The sequence below is a fragment of the Heterocephalus glaber genome, unplaced genomic scaffold (assembly GCF_053883595.1).
Source record: "Heterocephalus glaber isolate CG9 unplaced genomic scaffold, H.glaber_assembly_v1.0 deba00001442, whole genome shotgun sequence".
NCBI classification, from domain to species: Eukaryota; Metazoa; Chordata; class Mammalia; order Rodentia; family Bathyergidae; genus Heterocephalus; species Heterocephalus glaber.
In genome coordinates this window covers 19,108,489-19,125,547 of record NW_028258296.1, presented here as the reverse complement: position 1 = coordinate 19,125,547, position 17,059 = coordinate 19,108,489, and the positions used below count along the sequence as shown (strand labels likewise).

At 40.2% G+C, this 17,059-nt stretch overlaps 1 long non-coding RNA gene across 2 annotated transcripts in view; it reads left to right on the top strand.

The window, feature by feature from the left end:
• Positions 1–15,876, top strand: part of LOC147827623 (uncharacterized) — a 77,931-nt gene extending 62,055 nt beyond the window's left edge. For both annotated transcript variants that reach the window (XR_015451859.1, XR_015451858.1), the window contains one exon: positions 15,626–15,876. This is a non-coding gene — a long non-coding RNA (uncharacterized LOC147827623). The remainder of the gene's footprint in view (positions 1–15,625) is intronic.
• Positions 15,877–17,059: the final 1,183 nt, after the last annotated feature.

Here is a 17,059-nt window from a genome sequence, read left to right as displayed (position 1 = left end):
CAGTCCTAAGTATGTCTCCAAAAGGGGTATATATTTCTACATCCACTGCTAGGTGTTGAACTAATTTTGGAATTAGAAGCTGTATGAAATGCAAAAGCTATTTTTCTAAGTGAAAAATTACAGAATATGTGTGATGATCACTCAGAATATATATTGCTCATAAAATGAGTAGAGGGAAAGTAGTCAAACTTTTAAAGCTAGTACAAGTACAAATCTCTGGTCCTAAAGGCAAACCTCTCTCCACTCCAAATTGACCCAGCTCAACTGAGCCCCCTGATTTCCCTCTCTCTGTCCCCTCTGTGGGGCTACTCACCTGTCTGCGAGTCTAAATTGCCCTTCTCGTGTGGACTAGCCCTTTCAGTCTCCTCTGCTAACACAATTGATTCACCTGCTTGAGAGAGCTCAGCCTATTGGCAGGGCCCCTAAGAGTCTCTGTGTGTGGATGGAGTTGAGTCCTACAGAAAAAGAGGGTATTGAACAGGAGCAGCTTAGCTCTTCTGGGGACGTTTCCCTGGGGACATGAACACTTCTCCCCTTGGAAGGTCAATATTAGTGACTCTTAGCTGCCCTCTAAAGTAATCCCATTTGAGCTGGCTTTTCTGGAAGTCTCGTTTTGCACATTTCAACCACTCTTTCCCTCAGGGAATCAAGTGGGAACCAGCTCGGAGGTGAGCAGTGCTCTGCCCTAATGTCAGCCCTGCTCGGCACAAGGAGACCCTCCTGCGCCAGGTGCCACTTGCTCTGCCTAAGCTCAGCTGAGTGGCCCTGTGGATGCCAGCCCCCTCCTAACCTCCTGAGCAGCTCTTGGTTAGTGAAGAGGCCCCTAAAAACTATTTAAAGCCTTAATATATGAAGTGCCTTCTCTCCGAGCTGAATTTCCCACTGCCAGATAAGTGCCGCCTTAACTACATTTTTTGTGAAGTAGCTGCAGTGGCACTCCATAGCTGATTATGTTAATCCTTTAGGGATATTCGAGAAAATATCTGCAGATTTTTCCTATAGGAGAGTAATCAAGATTGGATGCAGGTATCAGCCACCAACAGGCCTTCTAACTTGTATGCTCTCAGTGTGCCACATATTGTATTGTTACTTTTCAATATCGTACATTTTCTCCTTTTTGCCCCCCCTCTCTGTAGCACACACAAAGATTTCCTTAGTCACAAAGGATTAAATAATTCACCTATGAAGAATCCTTTAAAAGCATCATTGCCTGTCTTGAAAATTGCTTCCCCTCCCTGCCTTTTTTTTCCTTAACAGAACAAAGAAAAGTGTTAATCTTTTGATAATTGGCTCTATTTTTACTGGAATTTCTCTCCTGATTATTTACTACATCTCCAGTCAATTTCAAACAGTATCTGTTTTCAGCACACATCTCTAACCAGAGACAAGTTGTCCAAGCAGGGGGGCAGGGGAGGGATGGCTTGGCGGGAACAAAACCCTAACACAATAATGAGTACAGCTCAAGCATACTATTTCAAAATGAAATTGGCATTACTTATGTAGACAAAGAGACAAATGTACTTGAAGCTTCATTTACCACACAGAGCTCTTACAGAGCATCTGTCTGAAAAGGGACAGAGAACTTCCTACTTTGATGGGCATATCAGTAGGGATTTTATTTGTGTCTTCCTGTAAATGCAGAACTCGGCTATTGATGAGTTTAATTCTACAGGCCCTGGTGGTTTGTATTTAGCCTGAGAAATAACATTAAGTGAGCTTATCTGATGGGCCCCGGTGGGTTTGGCTGTGCCGTGGCTGGAACTGGGTAGGATGTGACTACATTCTCCTCCTGGACACCCCCTCCCCCCATCCAGCCTCTTCTTTTCACAAATGCAGAGAATTCCACCCATGTTGGCTGCTTCCTTCATTATGTAGGCTAATGCTTGCATTATCGATTCAGTCAGTGCTATTGAGGTTGTGAAAGTCTGTATTAGCACATGGGTTAAATGGAAAAATATTTATTTAATGCTTTTGTTTTCCTTTCCTCCTGCTCCTGACCCTGGGAAATGCACAGGGACAGGAGAAGCCCCAGCAGGGCTCTGTCTGGCTCCTTCCTGGGTTAATCACATTTCACACGTCCCCATTGCTGGCAGATGCAGCACCCGACCTCCCCTTTGTCCCTCTCTGGATGAAAGTGTGAGGCTTCCTAATTTCCCTCAGGCACAAAAATGGTGGTTTGCTTTCCTGCTGGAGGTGAAACTGACTCCCAGAGAAGGCGCAGCTGGGGCTTTTATCTACCCTTCAGCCTGCGCGGAGCGCTGGTCGCTTTCACTTTGCATGAAAATAAAGCCTAGATTGGAGCTGCTTAATTTGGCTGTTCGCAAAGTTGAGGGGCTGGGGTGGGGGTGACCAGAACCTTGGGACTTGATTCACAGTGTAGGAGTTAGGCCGGGCAGCTAGCCGGCTCCTGGGGCAGGAGGTGGCAAGTGCTCCCGACAGGGGCCAGGCTGAACTGCTAAAGCGATCGCAGCAAATGAAATGTGCTTTGCAGGGGTGAAAGTGTTGGTACAGCTGTGAGAGCTGCAGGAACTGCCTTAAGGGTAGGAGGTGGAAGGGACAGGTCTGTGACGGGAACTTGAAGTCACTCACTTACTGGGGCACCGCTCACCCTGGACAGCTCAGTGATTTATCCGAGAGGTATTTCTCTCCCTGCCTCCTTCCCACCCTTTGAAACACTCAGTAGCTGGCTGATCCTTGCCTTCCAGGGTCAGCCCACTGCAAGCCAGTGGCCAATCTCTGTGGGACTGGAGTCAGCAGATCCATTAGGTTGACTAATGGTGATGGAAAGATGTGTGGCCATTTGGGTTAGGGTGACATTTATATTTGGACACACTATTATTACTGGCAGGCCCCTGGGTATGGTGGGAAGTGTTCTGGGAGGAGGGCTGCAGAGCACCTCCCTAAAAGGGTGGCAGGGTGAGAGCAAGCCACAACAGGGAACAGGCCCAAGTAGCAGTGTCATGTTGGAGACTGTGCCAAATGGAACGGCAGCCGCTCCTAGGCGCCTGGCAGGGGAAGGCCATGTCCTAAGGTGTTCTGCCGACATCTACCAGAGCAGCTGGTGCCTGGTGGAAGGCAGATGGTGTTTCATCCCCCGAGTGTCACTGTCTAGCAAGATGCCATGTCCACTGATTAAAAATAATTAAACATTCCTTCCTCCAGTGAAGGAGAATGGCACACACGGCAGGCAGGGAGGTTGACAATGGCATTACGCAGCAAGACATGGCAGCAGCAGTGAGCGTCCAGGGTAGCAGGTGCATGTGGCTTAGAGAATGTGGGGTGGGAATGGGGAGCCTGGGTTAGCAGTGACAGCAGGGAGAGTTTAGTGCGAATGCATATGCATGAGGGGTGTGTGTTTGAACGGGATCATATTGGAGGACTTTCTATCCCTCAGCCTCTTTTATGGAGGACATTTTCCAGTTTCTGAGGGGAAACAACACGTTTTATGTTCAATCAGTATTCACTGATCACCCAATATATATGTTTGTTGGGCACTGTGGATGGAATATATTAATAGTCATTGTCCATGTCCTTATTGTACTTTTGTTGAATTTATCCACTTTGCTGATCCACATAGGTGTTTTTCTTCTGCAATCAGAGATCCTGGGAAGAGTTTGATGAAAGAAATGAACATACTGATATTTCTCACTCACATTGTCATGGATGAGATTATTTTCCAAATCTTCCCAGGTTTACAAATACCCATATCCTGTTCTGGTCTCCAGATATGCCTGCCCCTTGCCTTGCTTGGACAAGTCTCTAAATGTTGTCAGGAACATGACAAAAGGCAGGTCAGCCTACTGTGCATTTGTCAATTATTTCAAGTTTATAAGATGCATGGAAAATTTCAATTTGGACTGAATAATTTGATTTCCTGTTAATTATTCTAATTTTCTGTGCACTCTGAAAAGATTCCTCTTCCTCTTCCTTGGATTTGAAGTCATTAGGATTTATTTGATAGATATCTATTGTATAAGTGCTGCATGTTCTTCCATCTTAGTCACTTTCTTCATCACTAAGACACGATACTCAATACTCAAAACTTAAAAGAGGAGAAGTTTATCTTGGCTCACAGTGTAGTCAGCTGGCTCCAAGGCAGAAATGGCAAGATGGAAGGATGTGCTGGGGAGACAAACTGCTCACCTCTGGGTAGCCAGGAGGCAGAGCATGAAGGAAGAGCCAGGGAGGAAGATATACCCTCCCAGGTCATGCCCCTGGTGACCACCCCCTAACAGCATACTCAACTGCTGAACTCATCAGTGGGTGAAGCCACCAATGAGTACAGCATCCCCATGATCCAATCACTTTCCAAAAGCCTGGCCTCTCAGTGCATGAGAGTTTTCAGGAACATTTAAGATCCCATCCACAATGCAGAGTAGAGTGGCAAGAACAACGTACCATGTATAGGAAAGAAAGAGCAGATTCACGTACATCCAAGATTACAAAGAGTGAGAAGGTTGCACTAGAGGAGTGTGTACAGGATGATAGCATTCTTTGGGAAAGGCAGCGTGGTACAGGCAGGGAGGAATAAGCTGGCTCTGAAATATGGAGGTTATACACATATTTGTGATGAAGAAAGGGTAAGTTTCCCAAGAATGGAAGAAAGATTTCAGCAAAGGCATGAAGAAAGGAAGGCGTGAACTAGAAGACTGAATTGGCTGATGGAAAGAGCCCATGTTGTTTTAGACGAAATCGGTAAGAGAATACTTCCCTGAATAATATCCAAATAAGGACACTGTGCAGCTGTTGAGACATCCCTTAGCGTTCTCTCAAGGCTGAATGAAAGACATAGGAATGTAGAAATCTCAACATTACTCTGTGGCACACTATTTTGGCTTTTTCAGAAGCATTGCCTAGCTTGATTCTAAAGCCACAGAGGCTAGAACAAACTTAACATATTCCCAAATCCTTTGTAGCTAAGATTTTTACATATGATCTAATGATAATATGATTTTCTAACAATACATGCTTTCTTACTCCATTCAGGCTGCTATGATAGAATGTCACAGGCTGGGTGGATTAAACACCAAACACTATTTGTCACCATTCTGTAGGTTACAAGTCTGAGGTCAGGGTATCTGCCAGTCTTGGTTGGGTCACCTTCCTGGTTTACAGAGCCATCTTCTTGCTGTGTTCTCACATAACTAGATGGCTCTCTGGGCCCTTCTCCTAAAGGCGCTAATCCCATTTCTGAGAGAGGGCTCCACCCTCATACTCTACCTTCCAATGGTCCCACCTCCTAATATTGTCATGTTGGGATTAGTATTCCAACACATGAATTTTATGGAGACACAAATATCCAATCCATTGTAGATGTCCTCTTATGAGATTCAGAAGTGGAGGTGAACTCTTCTGAGGCAGCAGGCGCTGGAGGTGAGACCCCGTCATCAGGTAAACCAGTGATGGAGACATCTGTTCCTTTAGGAAAACTGAATTAGGGTTTCTGGAGTTAAGACCAAGTCGCCTAGGCAACAAGCATGGAAGCAAGAGGATTTTCTAGAACAATCCTCAGTTTTTGAGTATTTTTTCAGAATACTCTGTTCCTGATGGTATATTATCCAAGCCTGTTTTTCTTATTTTTTTCTGAGATTTTGTAAACTAATACCTTTTACTAAAGCTTTTCTAAACTTTGATTTGGTAAATCTTACTGCTCACAGATAACACCAACGACTGTCACTCCCTTATGAGTACATGGTTCCAACGAAATGGAAATCTTAAGTGCTCATTGGTAGCTGTGTGGCCACCCATTGCACCTTGGGCACAACTGACTGGATCAAGGGAAAGCACCTGACCCAAAGGGGAGCATTTGATTGGTTGACTAGCAGGACCAGGTGTGACCTTTGCCAAAAGGTCAATAATAACAAATTGGACCTACCGTATCATCTTAAGATTTTGAACTACAAATATGGAGAATAAAATCAATTGTCAAGAAAGACAATATGAAAAATTTATATAAAAAGGCAGGCAATCAGGTGTATGAGGCACCAGTAGCCATGTGTAATGGAAAGCTTTAAGCACATCCAAATAGAGTGCACTTTTGCTAAAACAGCCACATACCAACCATGCACAGATTTCCAAAGACAGATCACATACACACTGATGATAGCCCGGTAGCATTACAATGGAGCTGAAAAATTCTTCTCATCTAGTGATGTCATAGTCTTTGCACTTCAATCCATTACTCACAGATTTGTGGTGGCAGTTGGTGTAACGAGTCTATTGCATTGCCAGTGCAACATAAATATAGCCCATATAAGTTATGTAGAGTACATAGTACTTGATAATAAATGACAGTTCCTGGCTTATGTGTTTAATACACTATATTTGTATTTTGGTTGTTATTTTAGAGTGTTCTTCTACTTATAAAAATGGTTTACTGGAGAACGATATATTGTGTTAGTTGAGCAGTATATCTCTTGATTGTATCATTTACTCATGTGTAATTTAATCAATTTAATTGTTTTGTTCATCATGGCCCTTAGTGCAATAGGCTATTGTATATAAATTTTATATATTCCTAGAAGAAAAGCTATGTAGATAATAGGCCACTATACATATAAAATTCTCACACACACATGCACCATATAGCCCACAGTAGACTATACCATCATTGAGGTGAATGTAAGTGCACTCTACAATGTTTGTACAATAATCACCAAATGACAAAATTTCAGACTCATTCCTTGTCCTTAAGCAAGGTATGACTGTAGTAGGATTAGCAAAAGGAAGTTGATGGTTTAAATCATGTTAAACACGGTATCTGTTGTACCCAGCTTCTCCTGTGTGACTCTCACATTCGTAGCTCTTCACTTCAAGAAGCAGAGCTGCTCTATTCTTTGTGTGGGCACAGCCACAAAATTAAATCAAGAAGCCCATCTGCAGGCTGGCTGGTGATTCATAGCATCCAATGAACAACAGTAACATTAGCCAAGCCAATCAGACCAGTCTTGGTTGGTTCAGCAAGTCAGTAGTGTTTGGTAACTGGAACAGAGATCCAGGAAAAAGGGAGACGATGAGCAAAGCTGGTTTCTGAAGCAGCCTTCATTTGGCATAGATTTTCCACTGCCACAACACTTACCTCCAAGATAGACAGTACTCTCTCTACTCGTTTGCTGAAGAGGGTATGAAAGAGCCCATTCTCCCAGCCTAGGGCTTTGAGCACATGATCACAGTCAGAATGAGCCTGAGCAGATGATCCAATTACTAGGGCACCTCAGGTCTGTGGTGACTATGCAGGCCCAGATTCAGCTGATTTAGCAAGGAGCTCCGTTATCCTTTCTCTTTTGACAGTGCCTCCTCCTTCTGCTTCCTGTGGGTCAGTGTTGAGACCTTGCAAGCTGACTTCCTGCCCGGATATCATGAAAACACCTGAAGTTCTGCTCTCTCCTTCCCCACAGCACCTATGACATCCTGATCATTTGTTACTTGCATTCTAACAAGTCCAAGTAACACAGTACATTTGTCTTTAGAAAAAATCATTCTGCTTTGTTCTCTTGAAAATTTCAGAAGCAGAAAGGACAAGGGTAAACTCCCTTCACTCAGATTTAGAAAATTTTGAAATGGCTTGATTTTAGTTATTTAGCATTTAAATGCAGGTGACTAACTTATGGAAAGAGAATGTTGCCCAACTGATACATGGGCCAGTATTTAAATCACTCTTTAAATGTATTTGATTACCACGCCTACTGAATAAGAGCTCCCGATGAGCATTATCATCAATATAAACTGCATGAGCAGATCTCTACACTGGAAAGGTAATATACCCTTAAATTAAACTATTTTGGCCTCTTTGAAAGTCAAATCATTTTTAGCAAGTGCTTTCTGAAGCCTCATTATTATTATGACTACTACTAATTTATACTTATATAATGGATTCTGTTTTATTGTACTCTGAAAATTATACTTCAGAATCATTTTACCCACCTGGAGAGAGCATAACCGCTATTCCATAGCACTCAGCAATGTCTCAGGCCTGACAATGAACAGAAGAAATAGTTGTAAATGTGCCACGTGCCCTAGGGAAGTAAAGAGTTTTTCAAAAGAGAGTTTGACTTTAACAAATGGGCCCAACTATTTGGGAACCTCTTGGAGGGTCGCATTTCTTCCTCTCCACCTGTCATTCTTCTCAGCCTAATTGGGTGCAGAAAAACATCACTGGTCATTTTAAACTTTGGCTGAACATTAGAATCTCCTAGGAACTATAAAAAGTATCTATGTCCACATCCACCCAGACCAACTGAAACTATCTCTTTCAGTGAGGTCTAGGCTGCAGGATTTTAGCCCTTCACAGATGACTTCTGTGAACAACTAGAGTTGAGCACCACTGACCACAACATCATTGATTGTCAAATTTTGTTCTCCATCATCATCACCTGGAGATAGTCCTGCTCAGACCTACGGAAAAAGAAGATAAAATAAAACAATCCATAACTCATAAAACAACAAAGTGTGAAAACTACTGATTATAAGCCACTGGTTTATTATGATATTGTTCCTTTCTACTCAAAGGATTCTGATTCCCTATTTCTCTATTCTCTTCTTCCTAAATACCTACCCTAAAATACCTACCATCATGTATTGGGAAACATGCAACAATGTTAACTGGGCTGATAACATAACAAATTAATCAGCCACCATGAAAATGTTCCCATCACAGAGCAAGACCATGAATGAAGAGACAAAGTATGGATAAAATTTGCAGATAATAAGAGAATTCTAAAACTCTCTGCTCTTGTCTTCATCAACTTTATACTGTATAAAATCAACCACTGTGCACCATAACATCTGAGTATGACTCTTTTTCTCTTGGAAAAAACAGAAAAATTATGTAGTAAGGACCCACTTCAATATTACAACATTGCTGGTATTATCTCATTTTATTTTATTCATTTTTGGCAGTGCTTGGGAATATACCCAGGACTTTGCACTGAGTCACAATCCCCCAACATCTTTATTTTTTTTAAATTTTGAGACAGGGTCTCACTAAGTTGACTAGGCTGGGATAGAACTTATGATCCTCCTGCCTCAGCCTCCCAGCTGGTATTACAGGCATGTGCCCCCATGCTGGAGTACATTTTATTTCTTATAATAATCTTGGGGGGTGTATGTAATTATTTTTGACACCCAGATGAGAAATCTAAATTCCACAGAAACTAAGCACTTAACTCAGGGCTCATAACTGATAAATAGCTCCTTGAAGATCAGACCTCAATCCTCTAGACAGAAGCTGCTTCCTTGGCTTCCGTGTTGTCTCTGACAGATATTTTAAACAGAAGAAATCAGGTCTCAGTGCTTTAAAGGACTGTCATGCACGAGAAGCAGACCGAGTCTGTGTCGTTTCAGAATATGGGTCAGTAGGTGGAAATTCAAGACAGGCTCTGTCAGTTTAATCTATTATAACTAATATTAGTTAAACGCTAACAGCTCCTTCTTTTTTTGGTACTGGGGATCGAACTTGGGACTTCCTGCTTGCAAGGCAGGCGGCGGAACCACTGAGCTAAATCCCTGGCCCTAATAGCTCTTTCTTGAACTGAGAGTTTAAGTTAGTGCTTCTCATCTGATCATCACAACAACTCTGTGACTTAAGTATTATTATTAATCTTATTTTGCGTTGAAAGAAACTGAGCTCAGAGAAATTAAGGAACTTGGCAAAGGTCACAGAACCCTGCACTAGTGGCAGAATCAGAGGCAGTGTGTAAGAGTGTGTAAATGCTCAATCTGAGCTACTCAATCACCAGCCCCAAAGCCTCTTTCCTGAGCAGCCAATTAGAACTTTCTAACAAGAGAATAATCCCATAATGAGATGAACTACTTTCCAAAATCATGACCTCCATGCCAGTCACTAGAAATACTTGGAAGAACTTGAATGACCATTAGCCACCTGGCTTCTGGCCCTTTACTTCTTTTCTCAGGTTGTAATTGCATACCAGTGACTGGACTGATAATGGATAGCAATCCTAGGAATTTGGAATTCATATTGGAAGTGACCTACTCTCTCAGAAGTATTTGTATTTGGTGGCTGTGGTTACTTTCTTCTGACTACTGTATAGATGGTTATTACTGTAGTAAATCCTCCATTTTCAACTCTAACTCTCTCAGTGACACCAAACGTGTGGGCAATCAAAGCCAAAGCCAAAGCCAAAAAAAAAAGCAAGCGAGATTGTATCAAAATAAAAAATAATGCACAGAAAAGAAAATAATCCACAAAATGAAGCCATTTAGAATGAGAGAAATAACTTGCAAATTATATCTATGATAAGGGATTAATATTCAAAAGTCTGTTGGAACTCATACAACTTAAGAGCAAAAATCTCCAAATACTATGATTTTAAAAAATGGGCAAAAGACCTGAAAGGGTCTACAAATAGCAGCAAGTATATAGAAAAAGGATTCACAACACTAGTCATCAGGGAAATGCAAGTCAGTAAGATACCACTTCACAACTATAATAAAAAGATAAATATCGGTGAAGATGTGGAATAAAATGAACCTTGAACATTGTGGTTAGGAATGCAAATTAGTATAGTTATTATGGAAAGAAATATGGAAGTTCCCAAAAATATTAAAAATAAAACTACTAAATGATCTAGTAGTTCTATTTCTGAGAACATACATTTCTGAAGGAAATGAAATTACTATCTCCAAGAAACATCTGCACTCCTACATCCACTGTAGCGTTATTCACAAAAGCAACACATGGAAACAGCCTAAGTGTCCATCCATGGGTGAATGGATAAAGAAAATGTATACAGTTGCACTTACACACATAAATGCACAATGGAATATTATTCAGACATGAAAAGGAAATCTTGCCATTTGCAACAACATAGATAAACCTTGAGGGTAGTACACTACGTGAACTAAGAAGAAAAAGACAAGTACCATGCACTCTCACTTATATGTGGAATCTAAAAACATTGAACTCATAGAAATAGAAAATAAAATGGTAGTTCCAGGGCAAGGCGGTCATGGAAATGGGAGATGTCGGTCAAGGGTTACAAACTTCGGCTTATAAAATGAATAAGTTCTGGGGAACTAATGTACAGCATGGTCACTATAGTTAACACTGTATTGTATACTTGAAATTTACTAAGAGAATAGCTATTAAATGTTCTCACCATAAAAAAGAAAAAAAAACAAAAAGTTTTTAAAAAGGAGTGAGATGATGGATATGTTAACTAACTTGATTTTGGCAATCATTTCATAATATATATCAAAACATCACATTATGCAACTTTAATATATACAATTTTAATTGTCAATTATAACTAAATAAAACTAGAAAAAAATCTAAGCAATTTTTGTTTGAAACTGTACACTAAACTGTGGTTATTTTAACAAAAAAGTGTTATTATAAATATGTAGAGACTTATATGTTCAAACTAAAGTGGCTGCTTGCTCGCAATCGTGTCAGGGTTACCTACTTTTCCTAGTGATAAGCCCCACTGCCTTCAATATTGGGATCCATCATAGTAATTTACTCTCCTAAGTTTTCAGTCCAAGATGAGAGTACTTGCCTAAATTGAGCTGTCTTTTTCTAAGGTTTCTAAAACACTACTGATCACAAGGACTCTTTTGATTGAAGTTCTGAAATCAAAGATGCTGAATCCAGAGATGCTTCCCACCATATCCTCCACCAAGGGTTGCATGTATTTGCAAAGTAGAAATGAGAAATGGTTGGAGATGCGTGGAGGGTGAAAGAGGATGTGATAGAGACAAGAGTTAGCAGCTGAAAACACTGACTGCATGGCAGAAGATGACAGCTTGGATGTAGAAATAAGGTCCTGAAGAACTGGCTGCTGTTCTGGTTTGGGCCCAGTTCTCCTGAGGTGCTCTCTCCAATCACCAGCCTGACACCAGTTCTCCAGTGCCTTCTCCTCAGGCTACTGACTCCATTCAGATCACACACCAGGCGACTTGACTTTCACATCAAAGATTTTCACAGTCAAAGGTTTTGCTTATGATTCAGGATCCTCACCGTACTGAGCAGAGGAAGTTCTGGAGCTTTGTAACCTGGTAGTCATACCCTCATAGGGAGCCTAGCAAAACTCAAGCAATTCAGGAAATGGGGGCATTCCAGAAAGCATTACTTCTGTTTGTGTTCACATTGGGACCAGCTATATTATCTCTGAGCTTTAATCAAGCTTAGTCTTTACTACAGGATTACTCTTTACTGTAGGATCTAAAGGGGAAAGACTGTGCAAGCATTGGCTCTTAAGTGTTCACCAAAAGTCTGTCTGGCAAAGGCTTGGTTCCCAGCACAGTGCTGCTGGCTTGTGGCGGAGTCTTTACAGAGGTGCGGCCAAGTGGGAAGTCTTTGGGTGACTGTGGGCGTTGCCCTCAATGGGGACTGTGTGACTGTGGTCTCTTCTTCCTTCTCTTTTGTGTTCCCTGGCTGTGAGATGAGTGGTTTTGATCCACCACGTGCTCCTGCCATAATGTCTGCTTTGCCAGAGGTCCAAGGGCCAAGCAGTCATGGACTGAAACCTCCAGCGCTGTGAGCCAAAATAAATTTTTCTCTGTATAGGTTGATCCTCTCAGGTTATGATAATAGAAAGCTAACATGGAATATTTACATATCCTCTTTTCCCATTCTACAGTGTGTTCCTAATCACTTCCAGTCTGTTCATTCAGGACTCTGAACTTTTTCCACTTCTAAAACTCGAGGAAAATGAGTTCCCTAGTCTCAGGTAAGGATTATTTTCCCCTAAAATCTAGTTATTTTTTTTAATCAGATGAGATTTTTTTCTGGATACCACAGCTACATTTGTTTTATTATTTTAAAAAATGTTCCTCTCTGATGTTTTTGAGTAAATGTGAAAGCTCAAATGTATGCCATGTTTATTTTGTGAGGAGGTCCCCTGACAGGTGAAAGCTTAACTTGCAGATAGTATGGCTACTGTTTAAGATGCTGCATCTCTCTTTTAAAATGCAGATTTCAGAGAGGATTTCATAGTAAGCCCTTAGCATCTTGGCTTCAATCTGCTTTTATTTTCTAAAACACTGTTTGTATTTACTAAAATATAATTTACATATCATTAAAAATCTCTGATGCTAAGATAGCCCTTTGGCCATGAGTTTTCCCAGGACAGTCCTGATGATTCTTTTAAATAAAGAGCTCTTGCAAATATTCCCTTTAACAAAGTGGTATACATCTGGACAGTCCTAATTTATGACTAGTCTTGCCATAAGTTACTATTATTACTCCACTCCAGAATAACTGTTTGAGACAAGCAATTATATGGTTGGCACACCTAGAGGTGCCATTTTTGCTACTTTATGTGTATGTTCCTAGCAATAACTTCCATGTCTTCAAATCTGTGATTATGTGCTTATTTCTTGGCGCTGTACCTATTTTAGACATTTCCTGTTGACTTCCTGCTACCATGATTAAGTATTCAGCTCACATATACCCTCATCTCTATACGTCCTTCTTCTGAATAAATACTTTACTTTTTAGTTCAACTGTTGATTAGTTTTATAACTCGATTTCTTGTTCCATTAATTATGGATAATTTTTATTTTATACTTTATAAGATAAAGATGTCAGTACCTCCACACCTTTCTTTGCCTGTCTTCTCACTTTGAGCAGAATCTTGTACTTTTACATTATCAGAGTTGATATTATTTGCATTGTTATGTGGCCAAACATTAATCTGGTATTTAATCTATGGATAACTGAATAGTGAAGGTCAGTTAGTAGCATTTGTTAATATGTCCAGGTATTTGTTTACTGCTGAATGATATAGCAGTGTGCTATGATTTTACCTCTTTGTTGTAGATTTTTTTCTGCATTTTTCAGAATTTTCTCTTAGACTCTCTGCCTTTATCATATTCCTAAAATCTTCCAGCATCTCAGATGCACTATTCTGCATCTGATGCACTGGCTCTCTTCAGAATCCTGTCTTCTAGAACAACCCACTGTGCAATCTAGACTTCATATTCAGCACAATTTGGGTTTGGGGCCACTGGTATCGGTTCCAACCTCTAAAGGGACTGGAAATCTACCTGACCTCTGTGAAGCCTGGAAACAGCGTCACATACGTTTGCCCACACAGTCAGTAAGTGACTAGGCCCCTATAAAACCTCTGGATACCAAAGGCTCAGGAAAGCTTTTCTGCATGGCAATGCTCTGTGCATATTGTCACATGTTGTGGCTCAAAGGAGTTAGCAGTATCTTTGACTTGGGAAAAAATGACTAGAAGTTCTAAACTTGGATTTCTCTTAGACTCTTCCTTTGGTTAGTTTAATCAGATGTGATATGTACATGTACCAACTTCCCATGATGAATGCATTCATTATGTATTGCAAACATGGAGGGATCTAGAAGGGTGTATTCTCGTCCTCGGCTCTTCCCTTCTCTCTCTGCTTCTTGGTTGCTGTGGGACAAGCAGTTGTCCTATGCCGAGGTCCTTCCACCAAGTCATTTCTGCCCTGAAGCCTGCCACCTATGGACTGAAACCATAAACCGAAATTAACCATACTTCCTTTAAGCTGCAGAAATCGAGTATTTTACCTTAGCAATGGGAAAGTGTCTAAGACAATCCTGGAATGTTTTTATTTATTCAGCAATGAATATAGGGCTTATTTTGCAACATATTCCATTTTAGGTGCTTTTATAAACATTAATTCCTTTAGTTGTACTAGAAACATTAAACTAGGGACTATTAAGATCTTCCTTTTACAGAGAAGGAAGCTGAGGCACAGAGAGGCTAAGCCATTTGCCTGAGATCATACAGTAATTCAATAGTAGTCAGATTTAAACACAGGCAGCTGGCTCTAGTCAGTGCTCCTTTTATCATCCTGCTTTGCTATTATTTAATTGCTAAACTGTCTCCATTCTTCACTTCCTCAGGAAACACTGTGGCTGATGAGAAACAAAGGCCTGTTCATCATTCCTTTATCACTGTCCTTTACTCCACTCCTACCCCATAGATTGCCTGTAGGATGTTCTCTTTATTAGTAGTATTCTGGAATTTCACAATAGTTGTCTCTTTTTACTTCAATCTAGTCATTATTCACTAGATCTTTTGAATTGGAAGACTCACATACCCATTTAACTATGTGAAATAGTCTAATCCTTTCTTTAAACATTTCTTTAACTTTCTTTGATATCTTTTTCTGGAATTCATATTAATCAGACATTTAATACCTCATGATTTTTACATTTATTAAATCTTTTATCATATTGTGTCCCTGTTTTTTCCATTTGTTTTAACTCCAGAAATCATTATATGAACACTTTGTATTTTAGTGAGGGATACAGAAGTTAACAAATAAGTAATGTAATTAGACAGAGGTAACTATATAAAAAATAAAGCATGATGTTTGGTGGTAATTGGGCTTTTGTTTTACCAACTGTGAGATTTACTATATTTTATCCATTAATTTGTGAAGTGTTTTATTTTGGTAAGCATGCTTTTACCTTCCCAAAGCTCCTTCTTCTCCTTTTCAGAGATATCTAGTTTTGTTTTCTGAATGTAATGTGTTCTTGAATGCTGTTGCTGTGGACTGAATATTTGTGCTCCAAACCTCTTCATATGTTGAAACTCTAATCCTCAGTTTGATGGTATTTGGATGGGCCTTTGGTAATGGAATAGGTCGTGAGAATGTGCTTTCATTGTAGGATTATTGTCCATATAAGAGAAGACAGATGGGACTTGCTTTGTCTCTGCCATATGAGAATATAAGAAGAAATCAGCCTTCTACACACCAGCAAGAGAACCCTCACCAGAACTGGACCATACTGATGCTCTAATGCTATCTTCAAAAATGTGAGAAATAAATTTCTGTTGTTATAGCCACCCAGATTATTGTATTCTATAAAATTAGTACCAAGTGAATCAGAAAATTAGATACTAAATCTCTGAGGTAAAAATAAAGGCATTATAAAACTTTCTTGTAGTTCCTAAATTATCTCTGGTTACTCTTTTTTTTTTTTGTCTCTGTACTTTTCTTATCTTAGCTTCTCTTTCATATTTCTGATATTTCTCAAATGCTTTAGCTTTCCATTTGTATCTAAGAATGAGGACAAAGAAAGACTGGCTAGGAGCTTGTACATGTATTTGGGGGTTGTTAATTGGCAGGCTATATTATAAAGTAAGAATAAATGATAAAAGAACTTTTTTCTGGGATGGTAAAACTTATGTCTGCCCTAAATCTTCCTGGATAATTTGTTTAATTTATTTCAGACAGTCCCCTTCTAGCTTTATTATGACTGGGAATAATCTTATGTATTTGAACCATGCTGTATACAGAGGTGAGGAAGTGAGGTTAGAGGTGATTCCATCTACCTGACCCCCCGGTTTTCTCCCCATCTTCTTAGCCCTGTTCTCCATCTTCATAGCCACTGGACACATTATGATGAGAATTCTGGTCAGCAGATTGGCAGCCTCATTGGGTTGTAGTGTCTCAAGGGGGCTGCAGATGCTTTTGCTTTGTTCAAATGCTTCTAGCTTCGAAAATTTGCAAAATCTCTCATCTTATGGCCCCCATCCTTATATGTTATTATCTTCTTGATCATAAATGTATTGAATTTTTAGTGAGGATAGAATAAAAATTTATCTTCATATAAAGTTTACCATCAAATTCTCATAGTTATTTTTAGAAGATGCTATTCCAAGCATGGGCTACATGAGTTCAGGAACACAAAGGAATAGTCATGAAAGAGTAATTTTGGTGAAAAAAGGATTGAAAGCTAGATCTGAAAAAAATTTTCACTGGGCATGAAATCTGGTTTGAAGGGAATTCATTGTTCTCATGGATCCAATTATTATACACTGAGTTATGTTTCCCAAGTCCCCAAATTCATATGTTGAAGCCCTAACTCCCAATGTGACTGTATCTAGAGATAAGGTCTTCAGGAAATAATTAAGGTTAAATGAGGTCATCAGGGGGTCTATTTTTATAGAACATGCTTATAAGAAGAGGATTCTCAACAGGGCATGGTGGCACATGCTTGTAATCACAGCACTCAGGAAGCTGAGGCAGGAGGATCACTGCAAGTTTGAGGCCAGCCTATGCTACACAGGGAGTCAAGCTGAGCCTGAACTGCCTAGTG